This window comes from Vanessa atalanta, chromosome 28, assembly GCF_905147765.1.
Source record: "Vanessa atalanta chromosome 28, ilVanAtal1.2, whole genome shotgun sequence".
NCBI classification, from domain to species: Eukaryota; Metazoa; Arthropoda; class Insecta; order Lepidoptera; family Nymphalidae; genus Vanessa; species Vanessa atalanta.
In genome coordinates this window covers 4,996,848-5,014,115 of record NC_061898.1, presented here as the reverse complement: position 1 = coordinate 5,014,115, position 17,268 = coordinate 4,996,848, and positions in this window count along the sequence as shown.

Here is a 17,268-nt window from a genome sequence, read left to right as displayed (position 1 = left end):
AATAATATTTTATAGTAAAGTTTCATGAGTTAACACGGTCAGGTCAGTCGCAAGAGGAGCGAAGACAGACAAACAACTTTGACCTTGAAATGACGCGATATCATTGGTCGAGATCTGTCTGTAGTACAGTAACTCTGTTCGAATACGGAGACCGTGAATATGGAGTGGTAATTTGTATGGGGTTATAGTTGATACGTTCCTAGGAGACGAAATGAAAAGTCTTAAAAATAAGACTTCATTCCATAGATGGAACAGTTTTCATAAAGAAATCACGTCCTTTTCAATTCCAAGTCCAATCTTAAACCTTCACTAAGATTTTTCAAATCAAATGTCAAGTTTCCAGTGCTTTTTTGAAGCCTCTTCTATGGGTTGTGAATTTAACATTTTAAAGTCGTCCCGTTTCCGTAGCTTTAATAAGATCTGTTTTTTCTTTATTGCGCTGATGGATTGACAAATGATACCGAATGCTTTATATTTAGGTATGTATGTGCCCAACCGATGTACCGATTCGGTGCGTGAATAAAGAAATCTTACATTACATACATTAGCAGCCTGTAAACTTCCCACTGCTGGGCTAAGGCCTCCTCTCCCTTTGAGGAGAAGGTTTGGACCATATTCCACCATGCTGCTCCAATGCGCGTTGGTAGAACACACGTGGCAGAATTTCCTTGAAATTAGACACATGCAGGTTTCCTCACGATGTTTTCCTTCACCGCCGAGCACGAGATGAATTATAAACACAAATTAAGCACATGAAAATTCAGTGGTGCTTACCTGTGTTTGAACCCGAAATCATCGGTTAAGATGCACGCGTTCTAACCATCTCGGCCAACCGGTCCATTTCTATTATGAATGCAAAAGAAAGAATTGGTGGAAAAAGAAAGAAATTTTAGTTAAAGTAAAGAAAGTATTTTTTTTTTTAAATCGGCAAATAGTGAAAACGTTAATAAAGGAAGCGGTAATAAGGTGCCTTATTTTTTATATATTAATTTTGTCTATATTATTTGGGAGGGAAAATATTTGCGGCTTAAATGTTGGGGGTTTTTTACAATAAATTACTAATACTTTTTATTTCTTTTTAAGCTTATCACTTGTGTTAGGAGTGGGTACAATATCCCTAGGGGTAGGATCGACCTTTGCCCTATTGACGCCAAGTTGTTACAGAATTGAATCTTTTAAGTTAAATTAAAGGGGATCGGAATTGGCTTCTGATTAATCAATATTAATATTCTAAATGCGAAAATAATTGGTCCAATGTCAATGTACAGGGAAGGACATTTTTTTTTTATTTAATCCTCGAGGGGGTAAAATTGAAGGTCTGTAGATTTTTATAAATATCTCGCGAGTAAAGCTCCGGGCTTAGTTATATAGTTATTTTTTTGCATTAACAGCCTGTAAACTTCTCACTAGCTCAGCAGCTATGGCCTGCTCTCCTTTTTTGAGGCGAAGTTTTGGAGCACACTCCAATGCGGGTTGGTGGAATTCACATGTTGCAGAATTTCATTGTATTGAGATACAAGCAGGTTTCTCACGATTTTTTGATTCGATTGCGATAAAATGGCAATTTTTAAGTAGAATTGCTCCCCCAGTTCACGAGAAACATGCAAAGCACTTGATTTTCTTGGCAGCCGTGGGACATTGTTTTTAAAATTTCATTTGTAATGGTGTGGCTTATACCAGTGTTCAGCTATAAGAATTAATATAAATGATTTGGCTAATAAAAGAATACTCTTTTTTATTGCATTGGTTGGCGAACGAGCATATGGGCCACCTGATGGTAAGTGGTCACCACCGCCCATAGACAAAGGCGCGGTAAGGAATATTAACCTTTCTTTACATCACCTATGCGCCACCAACCTTGGGAACTAAGATGTTATGTCCCTTGTGCCTGTGATTACACTGGCTCACTCACCCTTCTAACTGGAACACAACAATACAGTGTACTGTCATTTGGCGGATGAATAGAATATCTGATGAGTGGGTGGTACCTACCCAGACGAGCTTGCACAAAGACCTACCACCAAGTGAAATACTCTGAAATTAGCCATCATAATACCGAAATTTGACAACCTCCGTGGTCGAGTAGTGTTTACACCGGTTTTCATACCGGTACGCCACTCCGAGGTCCCGGGTTCGATTGCCAGCCGAGTCGATGTAGAAAAAGTTCATTAGTTTTCTATGTTGTCTTGGGTCTGGGTGTTTGTGGTACCGTCGTTACTTCTGATTTTCCATAACACAAGTGCTTTAGCTACTTACATTTGGATCAGAGTAATGTATGTGATGTCCAATATTTAAATTAAAAAAAAACGAAATGTGTATCGGAAACCACTTTGGAACGAAGTTGCCTTCGCTAAATATTTATAATAGATTTTTGTTTATAATATAACACTATTACACTTAACGTATTTGCTATGCAATTTAACTTACAGGGTTTCTAAAACATTTTTGTACAATTCAAATTAACGCATTTTTTTTTCGAAACACCATAATAAGTAGGTAAATATTGTACAAGATTTCGACCAATGACTTACCTTGTATCACAAAAATCTTCAAGCATATTAAATAAAGTGTTCATTCAAGGATAGACTATTTTGTTTTAAGAAACATGCTTACAAGAAATGTTTATTTTTAAATTACTTATCAGGAGTTCGACGAATAAAAGTAGTACACGTCCTTCCTTGGAGTTCAATCCAGTTAACGAATATCATCTAGTTCCGCTTAGTGGTTTGAACGGCAACAATTAAAGAGCAATAGACAGACAGAGCATTTATTTTTATAATTTTTGCATTTATGATATTTTTATTTATTTATTTATATAAGGATCTCCACACATTATACAATTGTAAACAAAACAATGGTAAATGTTACAAAAATTGTGCTCTTTCAATTACAGGAGACCACAGCTTGCTAATTTATGTGACTAAGCAAAACATGATAGTTAAAAACTAATATTAAAAATTAAAAAAAAAAAAACAAAACAAGTATTAGAAAATTAAAAAAAAAAAAAAACAGCAAATATTAAAACATTAAAGGTACCTAATAGCAATGACAAAAACACCAGCAACAGTTATTTATAAAAATAAAAATATCAACAAAGTGTCAACAAAGTGCTTTTGCGAGACATGTCTTTTAATTATTTAATTTAGAGTTGAAAATATCTAACTCGGCATGTTGTTTTGAAAGAATGTTGCAGACTCTTGGCATAGCAGCATAATGCCCTAGGTTCGTTTTAGACGGGATTAGTATATAGATATACATATAGATGATAAAAAAGCGTGGAGTTAATGTTTGTTGACTTCTAGGCAGGAGGCAGAGGAGACATAACATACATATATAATTGTATTCAACTAACATGGCTGTATTTTTAGATGTTGAAAATGACTAACTACTGAGTTTCTTGCCGGTTCTTCTCGGTAGAATCTACATTCCGAACAGGTGGTAGCTTTACTTTAATTAGTTCGTTAAATGACGATTTAAAAGTGCCTGTAAAAGTCTAATTAAGTAAAGTATGTTTTGATTTTAGTATAGATTCTTTAAGGAGCGTTCACCAACAATGCATTGGCAAAAGATCAAGTCGATTACAATGATAAGAGGTGTAACAATAACTGGGTGGTAGGGCGCCAGCCTCTGTAAAGGTACCGCCCGCTAATTAGATATTCTAATACCGAACAGCAATAATTAGTGTTGTGTTCCGGTTTAAAGGGTAAGCGAGTCAGTGTAACGTAATAGTGATGTTAGTAATAGTTAAAATTTCTTGAAAAGTTCCACTAAATAATACAAAATTAATCCCCGTTAGACTTAACAGGGCCAGATTTATACTTCTGGAGCCCCTGGGGCAACAAAGGCGTGATTAAAATCCAAATATGAATAAAATATTTACAGTAAATTTAAGAAAATATACCTAATTACATAGATATATTATTACATATTATATAGTATACGTGGTTGATGAACGCACAGACAATAAATGTGGCCGCTGATTTTCAAAACAGCTCTTAAAAAAATAAATTTGGTAATACTAATGCCACGGAGGCCTTTTGAGCCTAAGTAGTGGTAGTTTGAGTTACTCCTTATTACATCAGCTGTCTGCTAGTGAAAGTCCCGTCGAAAAAATTGTAAAAAATATTATTTTGGTATATGTGCCGTGTATATATATGCATTTAGTAAAAGCGGTTATTTTAATATTACAAACAGATACTCCAATTTTATTATTTGTAATAGATATATGTTATCCTGGAAAAGGAGCGCTCGGCTTCACAGTTTGTGATTGTGAGTAATTTTTAAGATAGCAGTTCGGGAATACGTCAACAAGCTTCTTTTCATAAATAAACCTATAACGTCATGAAAAAACTGAGACCATCTTCCTTACTAAAGAAACAAGAAAATTCTTCATGACGTTTTCTTTAATAGGATATTCGTAATTAGATTTAATAAAATTAAATTCCATTCTTTTAACTGCGATGTTTTTAACTGAAAAAATCCTATTAGGAAGTTATCCTTACATTAGATACATTAGCAGCCTGTAAATTTCCCACTGCTGGGCTAAAGGCCTCCTCTCCCTTGAGGAGAAGGTTTGGAGCATATTCCACCACGCTGCTCCAATGCGGGTTGGTGGAATACACATGTGGCAGAATTTCGTTGAAATTAGACACATGCAAGTTTCCTCACGATGTTTTCCTTCACCGCCGAGCACGAGATGAATTATAAACACAAATTAAGCACATGAAAATTCAGTGGTGCTGGGTTTGAACCTGAAATCATCGGTTAAGATGAACGCGTTCTAACGACTGGGCCATCTCGGCTCATTTTAACTTCCTTAATAACATTAAATTAAATCACAGCTCTAATCGACTGAGATCATAATTCTTAAATCACTTTAGTCTTCTGAATCACTCTCAGTCAACATTTTCTCATCTCAGCTGTTCTGTTATTTTTGTTAGTTCTCGCTTTCTGGTTTCCTTTGCTAGTATTTTCAAGTACAGCTTCCAGTTTGCCATTGCCAAGTTTATGGAAATCTTCCGGAAATAAAATTTTGGCCACGTTGTCTTTAGCCTTAGTTTATTTTTGGTTTTTCCAATTGCTTCTTTTCTCATCTACAGCCTTCTGCTCTCTCTTTTTCAATTTTATTTTTTTCATTTTCCTGATCTTTCCATTCGGCTGATGTTAGTATAAAGGCGTCTTCTTGGTATTTTTTATCATTTTGGCATTTTCAGTAGCACCAAAATATCTTGTAGTTTAATTATAGTATGTATTATCTTCTTTAGCCAATGATTGATCGAAGATTTATTAAATGGGTTTGATTAATTATGGATTATTCCGCATTATCGTCTATTTTGGACTTTGACTTGACTTGGCTGAGGGCCCATTGAATCCAGGGAGCCCTGAGCTGAAGCCCAAAAAGCCATATGGTAGATCCGGCCCTGTATGCGACTACGGTAATTCTCGCTCGTGTTTTTTTATTAATAATGTGTTTGACAATGAAACTTCAAAATGAGTATAACGCGATCCGAAGAAAAAAGACTAAAAGGTCGAACAAAAACTAATGACGCAATATCCTTTAGATTTGAAAGTCGGACCTCTTTTTTAACTTATCACGGCCACGTCTATTGAGACAGTTGTTTATATACAATTTAAAAAAAAACCGATGGATATTTTTCGTGACGTTTGCATTTTTTTTTAAATGTAACCTTCAAATATTATTTAGGCAATTTATATTATTAGGAAGTACTTTGCTTGTAAAAAAATATAAAAAAAAAGTCTGACAATATTTTCAAATTATTTTTATGTATAAGTCGTTCAGTCAATTAGTAACCCCGAGAAGTTTCATAGTCCAAAAAATCAGAGGATTTTTCTGACTATTTAAAGGAATAATTTGTAAAATTGTCAACGTTTAAATCTCATTGTCTTTTAATAGTACAAATATGACAATATTTGATAGTACCGCCAGAAGGGTATGGTCGTTTCTTATTTCAGGTGGCCCTGAGGAGGACGGGACTCGGGATGGCGTTGCGCTGCCGTACGCACTAGTGGAGTTGTTGCGAGGTGAGAGATCACCGTCACCCCAGAGGAGAGCTCCGCCGAGCTACCAGCGGAGCAATGTACGGGGGGTGGGGCCGCGGATGTGATATATCAAAACGATCTCGCAGCTTCTCCATTCCGTGCCGAGGACGGGCATCGCAGTGGTTTTAGTGGATAGGAATCCCACATAACCCAGCTTACAAGAAGTCCGGGTGCCTTTCTGAAGGTTTCCAATGCGTAAAAAAAAGAGGGTCTAAGTCGGAGGACGCTGTAGTAATAATATTCAATATATAGATTAATTCGTATTTAAATAAGACTTAGTAACAGAACAGAATTATACAACCAGAGCCGTCTCAACCTATGCCGGGGCCCTTGGGCACCCATGAATTTGGGGCCCTTTTGGTAGATATTTACTACCATGTACAACAAATTTACTTATGGCCAGGTGCTGTAATTTTTATAAATTCGTTTGAATCTGATCGGTTGTACTATCTTAAGGCTATAGTATATCTATTTTTATAACAATGTTCGTTCGTCCATAAAAACGTTTTATGCGTAATCATGTTACAGTTAATACATCCTTCCCGGGGCATGGTATACGTTTCCATAATAAGATTCAACAGCAATTTGAACTTATTAAAACATTTAAAGCTAATGTCAAAAATACATTGATTAATAAGGCATATTACTCAATACAAGATTATATTAAAGGTAAAAAAGTTTGGACTTAGTATTTTTTGATTTCTAAGCATTATAGCAGAGGAATCGGTAACCGAGAAGTTATGTGGAAACCGGCTATCATGGTATGGACATGTTATGCGGAGGATTGAGGACCCTGTTGTGACGAAGGTCTTGGGTATGGACGTGGATGGATTGTGTGAAAGACGATATGGCTGGAAGGAATGTTACTTGTGAGATGACGTCAGACAGAAGTATGGACGAAGAAGACACGCTGCGCCGACCCCAAATAAAATTGGGATAAGGTCAGGTGGAGGATGATAAGCAGGATATATATAAATTTAATTGTACTTTATCGGTGATCGGTATCGTCCCCTTCCCGTTCCTTCTAGACCATGATGGTCTTACAGAAAAAGGCTACGCCGATTCCCTATGGAGCTCGTCAACACGTATACTCGTAGAAAAGGTCTCGTCTAACCCCTCCGACCACGATATGCCTCCGCGTTGCACGTTCTCACCTTCTTATTTTAAAATGTTTATTTTATTACGAATTTAAATTTTTGAGTGAGTTTTGTAATGGCGATAAAATAAGAAATTACATTTGTCGTAATGACAATAATAATTTGTATGCAATTAAAAACTATTTTTAAATACGTCGAAGTGTAATTTCTCACGCTCGTATATAAATACACTCACCTTTCTTGTCACATACAAGGAAATTATTTATATAAAATCTTGTACCACAGACAAGTCAAGTAAATATATTTCTCAACTGTCTCCAAAAATATTTTTTTTTTTATTTAGATAGCATTCATGTCTATTTATAACTTGAAATTACTTTAACCTTACGTATCGTTATTAATTATTTCAATTGCATTGAGACGAAAATAACTGACACATTCGCTCCGTGACCTTTTTGTAAGAACTTCCATTCAGTGTTCTGAGACTAAAAATAAACGTTTAAAAAAAAAAAAAACGATAGTTGTCAACCACGGCTTCGATCCCAATTAGGGATTGGTCGTCTTGTGTTAAGCAAAGAAAATTGTGTTTAATACAAATTTTATGAAATTTCATTCATTGATTTGGTATTGAAATAGACTTTTGTATTTATTATATTAGTCTAGATAATTAGGTCAACGTGTCACCTGATTATAAGCGGGCAACACCGCCCATAGACAATAGTTCTATTAGGAACATTAATCATCTGTTATATTACCAATGCGTCATCCTTAGGACCTATTCTTTTCCAATGGAAGTAGGAAAAAAGATAAACAAACCTTAGATTTACGTATTATATGCGTGTGCTAATAACTCACGAAGGAGGAACCTGCATGTGTCTAATTTCAACGAAATTCTGCCACATGTGTATTCCACCAACCCGCATTGGAGCAGCGTGGTGGAATATGGTCCAAACCTTCTCCTCAAAGGGAGAGGAGGCCTTAGCCCAGCAGTGGGAAATTTACAGGCTGCTAATGTATGTAGCTAATGTAATGTAAAAGACGATTCACATTGCTAAGCTATTCTGATCCTTATGTGATACAATTAATTTAATTATATAATTCAATCTCGTATGTTTTCCAGTGGGCTGTTTCGCAATTGATAAGGTGCGTTTATATTGCGGCAATTTTTTTGTAATCAGTTACATTACATAATATTAATTTTGAGTTACTGCGCGGTGGGTTACGTATTCTACCGTTTGATAGAACTAGTTATTATCACTGTTTTTTACGTTTATCGGGTTATGTGGGACTCTACCCACTAAAACCACTGTAATGGCGGTCCACGACACGGCTCATATATCATGTCGATATAACGCATCCGCGGACTAGCCCCCGCCCCCCCTCCGTGTAGTCCTCCGCTTGTGGCTCGACGGAGGTCTCTTCAGGGGATGATCTCAACTCCGACACTCCTCGCTAGTGCGTTACGGCAGCACGAGCCCATCCCGGCATCCGTCCTCCTCAGGGCCTGAACCGCGAGGGCCCCACCTCACGCGTCCATGGCCGCGGGGTGACATCCTATCTTTTAAGGCCCGGACGTCTATGGGGCTGCAGTGTAAGTACTGACCCAACCCAGCATCGACGCAGGTTTGTGTCGCATTGCAGATTTAAGGAAATATTTTATACTTCCTCCAGTACTAGTACGTATTATATATATTTAATGTTTATATGTTTTTGTATAAATATTTATATCGTAGTCAGTCAGCAAAGATCATGAGGAAACTCGAACGCATTGGAAGAAAATCGGCCATAGGTGATGGAATGAGTTCCACAATATGTCCCTCAAAAGAAGACGAAGACTTTAAGACACATAATCTTCAAATTGACAGTGTCCGATAATTTGAGTAGTCAGTGTAGACACAGCTTTAGAATCGCATAAATTCTAATCTCGAATTGAATTAATTTAATAAATGTCATTGAACCGTCATTTACATTAAGATAATCGGTATTCATTTAATCATATATTAATTTTTGCAAAAAAAAATTTTAATATCGAATTTTACGATTCGTACGTTCGACATAAGTGTGAATTCCGTATTGAGATTTCTGGTTTGACAGCAATATTACGTATAAAAATATATTCCTTCTAATTCAACGCCCTTAATGACAGATGTAGTATTTACGAATCACAAAAGTTGTAATGTCGAATAAACAATAATTTGACAGCAAATTGACGCGACATCATTGGTCGAGAGGTTAATTAATCTATGATATTCACTATGGATTTGCGAAAAAATGGCGTTTTGAACGTTAGTGAATTTGTTATCGAAATTTTTTAAGTAAAATTAAACTGGATATAAGTAGTTAAGTGTTACTTTAAAATAGTGTTGTATTATAAAGTAAGGTGTGTTAATCAAAAACTGTTTGTTTGTAGAGCACAACATTTATTACGTAAGACTATTTTTGTTTGTTTTTGACGGCCTTGCCCCCCCCCCCCTATAATAAGAAGAAATAAGAATAGGCCGACCCCCTTTGAAATTTTTATTCGTAATTTCAAAGATACTAATATTCTTTATGTATAAAAAAACATCAGTGTGGGCTACGTCTTCTAAGAAGACGACAAGCTCGAAGTCCAGCGAAGATCTGCTGATGTTCAGTAAAAATATAAAATAACGCTAAAATTTATAAAAAAAAAATGTAAAAAAAAGGCAACTGTGAGCTCGTGGACGTTGTAAATTAAATTTATCTTACGCAAGAACTATCGAGACTCCTTCCCACCCTCTTGTAAGAAAACATAAGATATGTTTGAACCCTCTCCCCCCTAAATCGTCTTACCTAATAAATGAATGGCTCCATAGCAGAGCTAATTACGTCGTTCGCAGCCGAAGGACTTAAAAAAAACCGAAAGTACTTTAAAAGTGAATTCATTTTAATTCACAAACTTATTTTACTAATATTAATACTAATTTAATTAGACTACTTCATGTGTTGAGGTTGTAACACAGAATGCTCTCAGAACCAATTATTATATTATTTATATTATAATATTATTTATATTAATACTTTTCTTAATTCTAAGAGACACAGAAATTATAAAGAAAGATCGGTGTGGTCCGTTGTTGGGCGGCGTGGTGTTGCGCAAGGGTTGCTGGTAGCGGGCCGTCGTCGGTGGTTTCGGCGAACGCGATGTCCTAATGTACCTCCATAGGTTGGTCGCATACATAACAAGCTATTAGCAAAACGCTTAAAATATGTAAATTTATGGTTTGTTTATCTGTACGCTTTCGATTGTCATCGACTATAGAAGTGGAAGTGGGTCAAATCAAATCAAATCAAAGTATACTTTATTCAAGTAGGATTTGACAAGCACTTTTGAATCGTCATTTAACAAACTATTTAAAGAAAAGCTACCACCGTTTCGGAATGTAGATTCTACCGAGAAGAACCGGCAAGAAACTCAGTAGTTACTCTTTTTCCACATCTAAAATACAGTCATTTTAGTTAAATACAATTATATATGTATGTCATGTCTCCTGTCTGGAAGTCAACGAGCATTAACTCCACGCTTTTTTATCATCAATATAATCTTGTATCGAATAATACGCCTTCTTTACCGATGATTTTTTTACAAATGATTCGAATCTATGAAACGGCAAAGTTGAAAAAAGATGTTTAACTAAACGAATAAGTTTTAGTAGATTTAATGTAGTTTTATTAAATCGAAAAAAATATATCAATTAAATTGAATTCCAATAACAGGTGTGCATTTATTTTGAAACTATATGCTATGAACAACCATGAGCAACCGGCTGGCACTGCCTTGGAATAAATTATACCGAAGATAACAGCCAAAACCTCAGTAGATACTCTTTGCTGACATTTTTTTAGGTGGCAGGGCTTAGTGCAAATCTTTTTGGAAGTGACAACCCATGGTAAAAACATTGTTATTGTCATTGTTATTTTTTTTTTTTATATGTCATAAGGTGGCCAACGAACAGGAGGCTCACCTGATGGAAAGTGACTACCACCGCCCATGGACATCTGCAACACCGGGGGGCTTGCAGGTGCGTTGCCGGCCTTTCAAAAGTTTCAGTTGGGTGTTTCAATTCCCAAGACTGGAGACTGGATTCGTTATGAAAGATATGGTTAACATCCCATACGGTGCCAATGCATTGTGAGCCGACGACACCAAAAAAAAGAAGACTTCAATGTGTTATTAAATCAAACTATTATTATAGCTATCTGTTTTAATGTGTGTGTAGTGTGCAAGTGTGTGCCAACTTGGATTGGACTTCTATCTCTTTCTCTCAGATCGATGGAACAGTACATAACAACCAGATTTGACTAACAGTACGTGCTTTCCGAGGAGATTCGGACAAACTAACTACAGGCACAGGGACGTAACATTTAACTTAGCTCCCAACGTTGTTGGCGCATTAGGGGGGTTCTCTGAACCCCGGGAACTCCTCTAACTTGGAGGCCTACGGTGGGCCAACCGTCGGTGCGTCACGGTAGCAGCGTAAGCGATCTCGTGATGCTACCCCGTAAAGACGGAATGGGTACCGCTGGTTTTTAGTGGGTATTTCGGCGCATTCAGTGGCGGAGAGCCCCACATACCCCCCACATCACATGGGGGAAACGCGTAATGCGTTTTTCCAAAAATAAATAAATTGGTATGATGTATTATTTATTACAGCGTCAATGTCTATGAGCTGTGATGACCACTTACCATTAGGTAGTACCATTACATTAAAAAAACCAGCAGTGCTATTCTATAAAAACTCATTTCCACATCGCACTCGTGAATTGTTGACAACCGACTTACGGTGTTACGCCGTTTTGATATTTGGAACCAATAAATATAGTATACATATATGACGGGCCACTGTGTTTTGAGAGCGTCAAGAAACGAATAAAAGTAATAATGACATCTTTGACAGTAAAATTTGACGACCTCCGTGGTCGAGTAGTGTGTACACCGGTTTTCATGGGTACGCCACTCCGAGGTCTCGGGTTCGATTCCCGACCGAGTCGATGTAGAAAAAGAGAGTGATGTTGTCCAATATTTATTTATTTATTATTATTAAAATTGGATATAGTGCGGTTGGACGTTTCTTCACTCTGACGCAACTTCAGGCCCTTTTGTGTGATGCATTTGCATATCGTGTAAGCAAGACGTGCCTGGTAGAGCATCGTTACTTTATTATAATAAATCGAAAGTGCTATAGTAATATTGTAAAACCTTTTAGACAGTGGCGTAGCTGGGTGGGTAAGGGCCCCGGTGCATAGAAAAAGAATCGGGCCCTCGCCCGCTCTTTAACGTATATTGGCATTCAAAATTATAGATAGTAATAGGAATGGGATACAGTGAGTTGAACATATCATTAGTAAGTTAAATCCATACTTCATCTCTATTCAAAGCTCTTTTCACAGCTTAGGTTAGAGGGCCCCCAGAGCTCAGGGGCCCTGATGCACTGCACCACCTCGCCCTGCGATAGCTACATATTATATATATATATTGTTATATATATATATATTGTTATATATATATATTGTTATATATATATATTGTTATATATATATATTGTAAAACCTTCAAACACGTGGTTTTATTTCTCCTCGCCCCCCTACCCACGATCGCTCGGAAGCCACAGATGGATACAGAAAATAATGATATTGGCAATGTGTCGTTATATATATTTGCTCATTACTAATTTTGTGGTATATCTTATAATTAATTAATATTTACAAAAAAATGGATTATGATTCTCAGCTCTAATCATTATTATGTTTCGTTTATATTATTTGTCCCATTTGCTGTGGAAACACTTGGCCCTTGGAGTAATGGTGCAAAAAGCTTCATCAAAAGTATAACGCCTCGCCTTATTGCCTCCACTGGTGACAGGAGGTTAGTTTTTAGCCCAGAGGATCGGAATTGCTATTCAACGGGGAAATGCTGCTAGCATTCTTGCCACCATTCCACGCAGTCAAGGTTTATACAGTAACCATTTTTATATGCTCAATATTTATGCTCAATATTTATTTAATATATATATATATATATTAAATAAATATTGAGCATGGTAAGACTACCATTAAATAGTTAGAATATTTGCCGAGATAATTTTGAAAAGTAATATATTTTTGTATATGTAATATTGTATCTATTGTTGGTTGTCCAACTCAAAATATATATCTGATATACCACGCTCGTAATCTACGGTGACCATCGAAATTATTCTTCCAGAACAGCACTGTTGTTAATCAAGCCCCATAATCCGCGGCATTCGCTAGCAACTAGGCAATTAATAAATTTTAAATCTAATTAAATTCGACCTTCCATGCGCAAAATATATTTTAACGCTTACGTTTCAATCAAAAGATTTCGTTAATTTATTTAAATTATCTTTTTATTTGATTAAGAAAAAGATTATTTTTATGGCAACTTAAAAAAACCTCGTCTGGCGTACCACAGACTACTTTTTTTTTTGTATGTTGGTAACCAATTCATCAATTTAAACCAGATGTCTAGTTTTTGAGAGCCGAGATGGCCCAGTGGTTAGAACGCGTGCATCTTAACCGATGATTTCGGGTTCAAACCCAGGCAGGCACCACTGAAATTACATGTGCTTAATTTGTGTTTATAATTCATCTCGTGCTCGGCGGTGAAGGAAAACATCGTGAGGAAACCTGCATGTGTCTAATTTCAACGAAATTCTGCTACATGTGTATTCCGTCAACCCGCATTGGAGCAGCGTGGTGGAATATGCTCCAAACCTTCTCCTCAAAGGGAGAGGAGGCCTTTATCCCAGCAGTGGGACATTTACGGGCTGCTAATGCTAAAAAAAAAACAAAAATGCTAGTTTTTGAGCTCAAGAAATGATCTCAATGATCAGATTATACTTATATATAGAAAAATATATATATATATATTATACTTTACTATGCAGTTCTTGGAGTCGCCGTCTTTTTAACGTATATTCAAAATCAAAGTAAAAAACAATTTGGAACTAAAAATACAAATTTGTAAAACGAAAATAATTATTAGATTATTTGAAAATGTTACCTACATATTCGATAATAATTTTTAAAATCAATCAAACTGAGAGTTCATTTAGATTTAATATCAACGCTTGTAACACTAATTAAATGTTCAATCAAACTAATAAATAGTTTGACAGGTATGTCTATCAAACGTATTAAAATGTCAAAATCAACTATTATAAACGAACATCTAATTTTTATTTAAAACGTTTTTATTTATATATATGTATATATATATATGTAATATAGTTTTCCGTCTCGAATTTTAAATATAGACCGATAATTATTGTTTTAATATTGATAAATTACCAGTGTTTAATTTTTTTTATAAATCAGAAGAAAGAATGAGGTTTAAATTATTACGTTTTTTTTTAAATACATTTTTGAAGTTGCATTTTTGACTTATTTTGAAAAAAGCTTAAAAACGTGTTTACTCAAAAGTGATTCACTTTCGCATCATGCATATGGGGGTTAAAATTATCGCTAATAGTCCCCTATCATCTCCTAACGGGAATATGTCGAATTACCAATAACCCTGTATATAAAGGATTTAAAATCTGTGCCAAGGGGTCACAGATTATTACGAAAATGTCACATGTGAAATGTATTTTTTCTTTTTGAAATGATAACTTCGTATTAAAGGGTAAACAGCTTCGTTACGTAACGCGTAACGGCGCCATTCTGGCTACCCTTTCTCTTATACATTCTTAATTATAATTCTTGAATATGTACGTTTGAAACTAAAAAAAATCTATATTTAAAATGAAGTATTTTATAAATATAAAAATAAATAATCTTTCCTTACATTATCACAGTAATATACACAAAATTTGAGTAATAATCAAGCTTTTCTCAAGTTAAACAATTTTAATATGAAATAATTCAACTTAAATTAGTTTAAGTTATCACTGTGGGCGTCCCGAGACGCAGACGTAATGTCATGTACCATAGAGAAAACACGAAGGCGATTGATCGGTACGCTCAAGATTATAGGCTCGATTTAATTTTGAAGGCATAATAGTAGTAGAATCTTTGTAAACCCATAAACTAAGAACAGTATTTATTATGGCGTTATTACGTGGTCGCAAAATATTCAGCCAATGTCAATGTGACATTTAGTTTTTGTGACATTTTAATTAGCACAGATAAAAAAAATTAGCAATAAATTTAGTTTATAATATGCGTAATTGGTACTCAAAGAATATGATAAATAAAATGTATTAATGTCATAGATTAACGATCCGAGTTGGTTACGCAAGTCGATCTTAGACATTTATTTACAAATCTTTGACAGTACAACATAGAAAACTAATGAACTTTATCTACATCGACTCGGCCGGGAATCGAACCCGGGACCTCGGAGTGGCGTACCCATGAAAACCGGTATGTTGACACACACATGACAAAATCAAAGTACTCATTTACTATTTTATTTTCATTAAGACAACCAACAGTTGATACAATATCACATTACTACTATAATAATATAACTATCAAGGCAAAAGTTAACTAAAAAGCCATGCAATGTCATATATATGTTGGAGCCAACTATTACATGTATATTAGGGCCAAGATTAGTGGTTAGAACGCGTGCATCTTAACCGATGATTTCGGGTTCAAACCCAGGCAGGCACCACTGAATTTTCATGTGCTTAATTGGTGTTTATAATTCATCTCGTGCTCGGCGGTGAAGGAAAACATCGCGAGGAAACCTGCGTGTGTCTAATTTCAACGAAATTCTGTCACATGGACCCCATTGGAGCAACGTGGTGGAATATGCTCCATACCTTCTCCTCAAAGGGAGACGTTTATGTTATGTATGTATATGTTACTGTGAAAGCTTGAACGGTACAAACAAGGTTAACAAGCAAGTGACGTCATCATAAACCCGATCAAGGAGCGTTTTGTATCACGTGACAAACGTTTGAAAAAATGCCTTTTTATTCATGAATTAATTAATTATTATTTTCAACTTTCGTCAATAAATAACCATATTTAAACTCATAATATATACTGATTACAATAATTGACACGTTATTTTTCGCATTGTCAAATAGCCTATTATTCCGCTGGGCGTCTTTGAAAAGAAAATTCAGAGCGTATTCCACCACGCTACGCCAATTCGGGTAGAATATACTTGTGCCAGATAACCATCCAACACTTTTTAGTTTTCTCACGACGGTATCCTTCCGTGACGATCACGTTCTGCTTCAAGCAAACAATTCAGAGGACCCTTTAAGATTTAGACGAACCTCTGCGCTCAAAACATGAATTCTACGAAGACAAAATAAAAAAATATTATTTATCAACTAATTATAATTTAATTTATTCTTTGTATTTATTAAGTGACGTTAAAATAAAAATGTCTGCTAGATTAAATTAGTTGTATGTATGTATTTAATGATATATTTCACACGGGATGTGCCGTATGTATATTTGCGTATCGGAAACTTGATCTGTAATCATTATAATTTATTAAGTGTACAACTTTTGTTCACAGTGAATATTTATTACATAATCAATCCATAAGATTTTATTGATTTGATAAAAAATATACTATTTATAAAACTGATATAACTACTTAACCAATATACATAAAAGTTATATCGAAAGATGCATCACGTCCCAGAGAAGGTTTACATCTTCTAAAGCATTTTTCATCGGTTCAAAGTTCCAAGTTTCATCCGAACCACATAGATGTCAGAAAATCCACAACAGCGCGATTTCTAAGGCAATTTATGCCTCGCACAACGATACATAGGTGGCAAACGAGCAGGAGGCTCATCTGATGGAAAGTGCCACCACCCATGGACACCTGCAACACCATCGTATCTACATCTGTAAAACGACGAATCGAAAGTCCTTTTAAAAGTTTGCTTGAATGAAGTACATTTAGATTTTTTTATAGTGAACAGAGACACACAATTAACATGCACTTAAACGTGTGTCACGAAGCGATATTTTGAAAAAAAAAATTACTCAAAAAAAAGGTTACATAAATGTATACATAATGTAAATGTATGTATAAAAAGGTTACATATATATATATATGTAACCTTTTTTTTGAGTAATTTTTTTTTTCAAAATATCG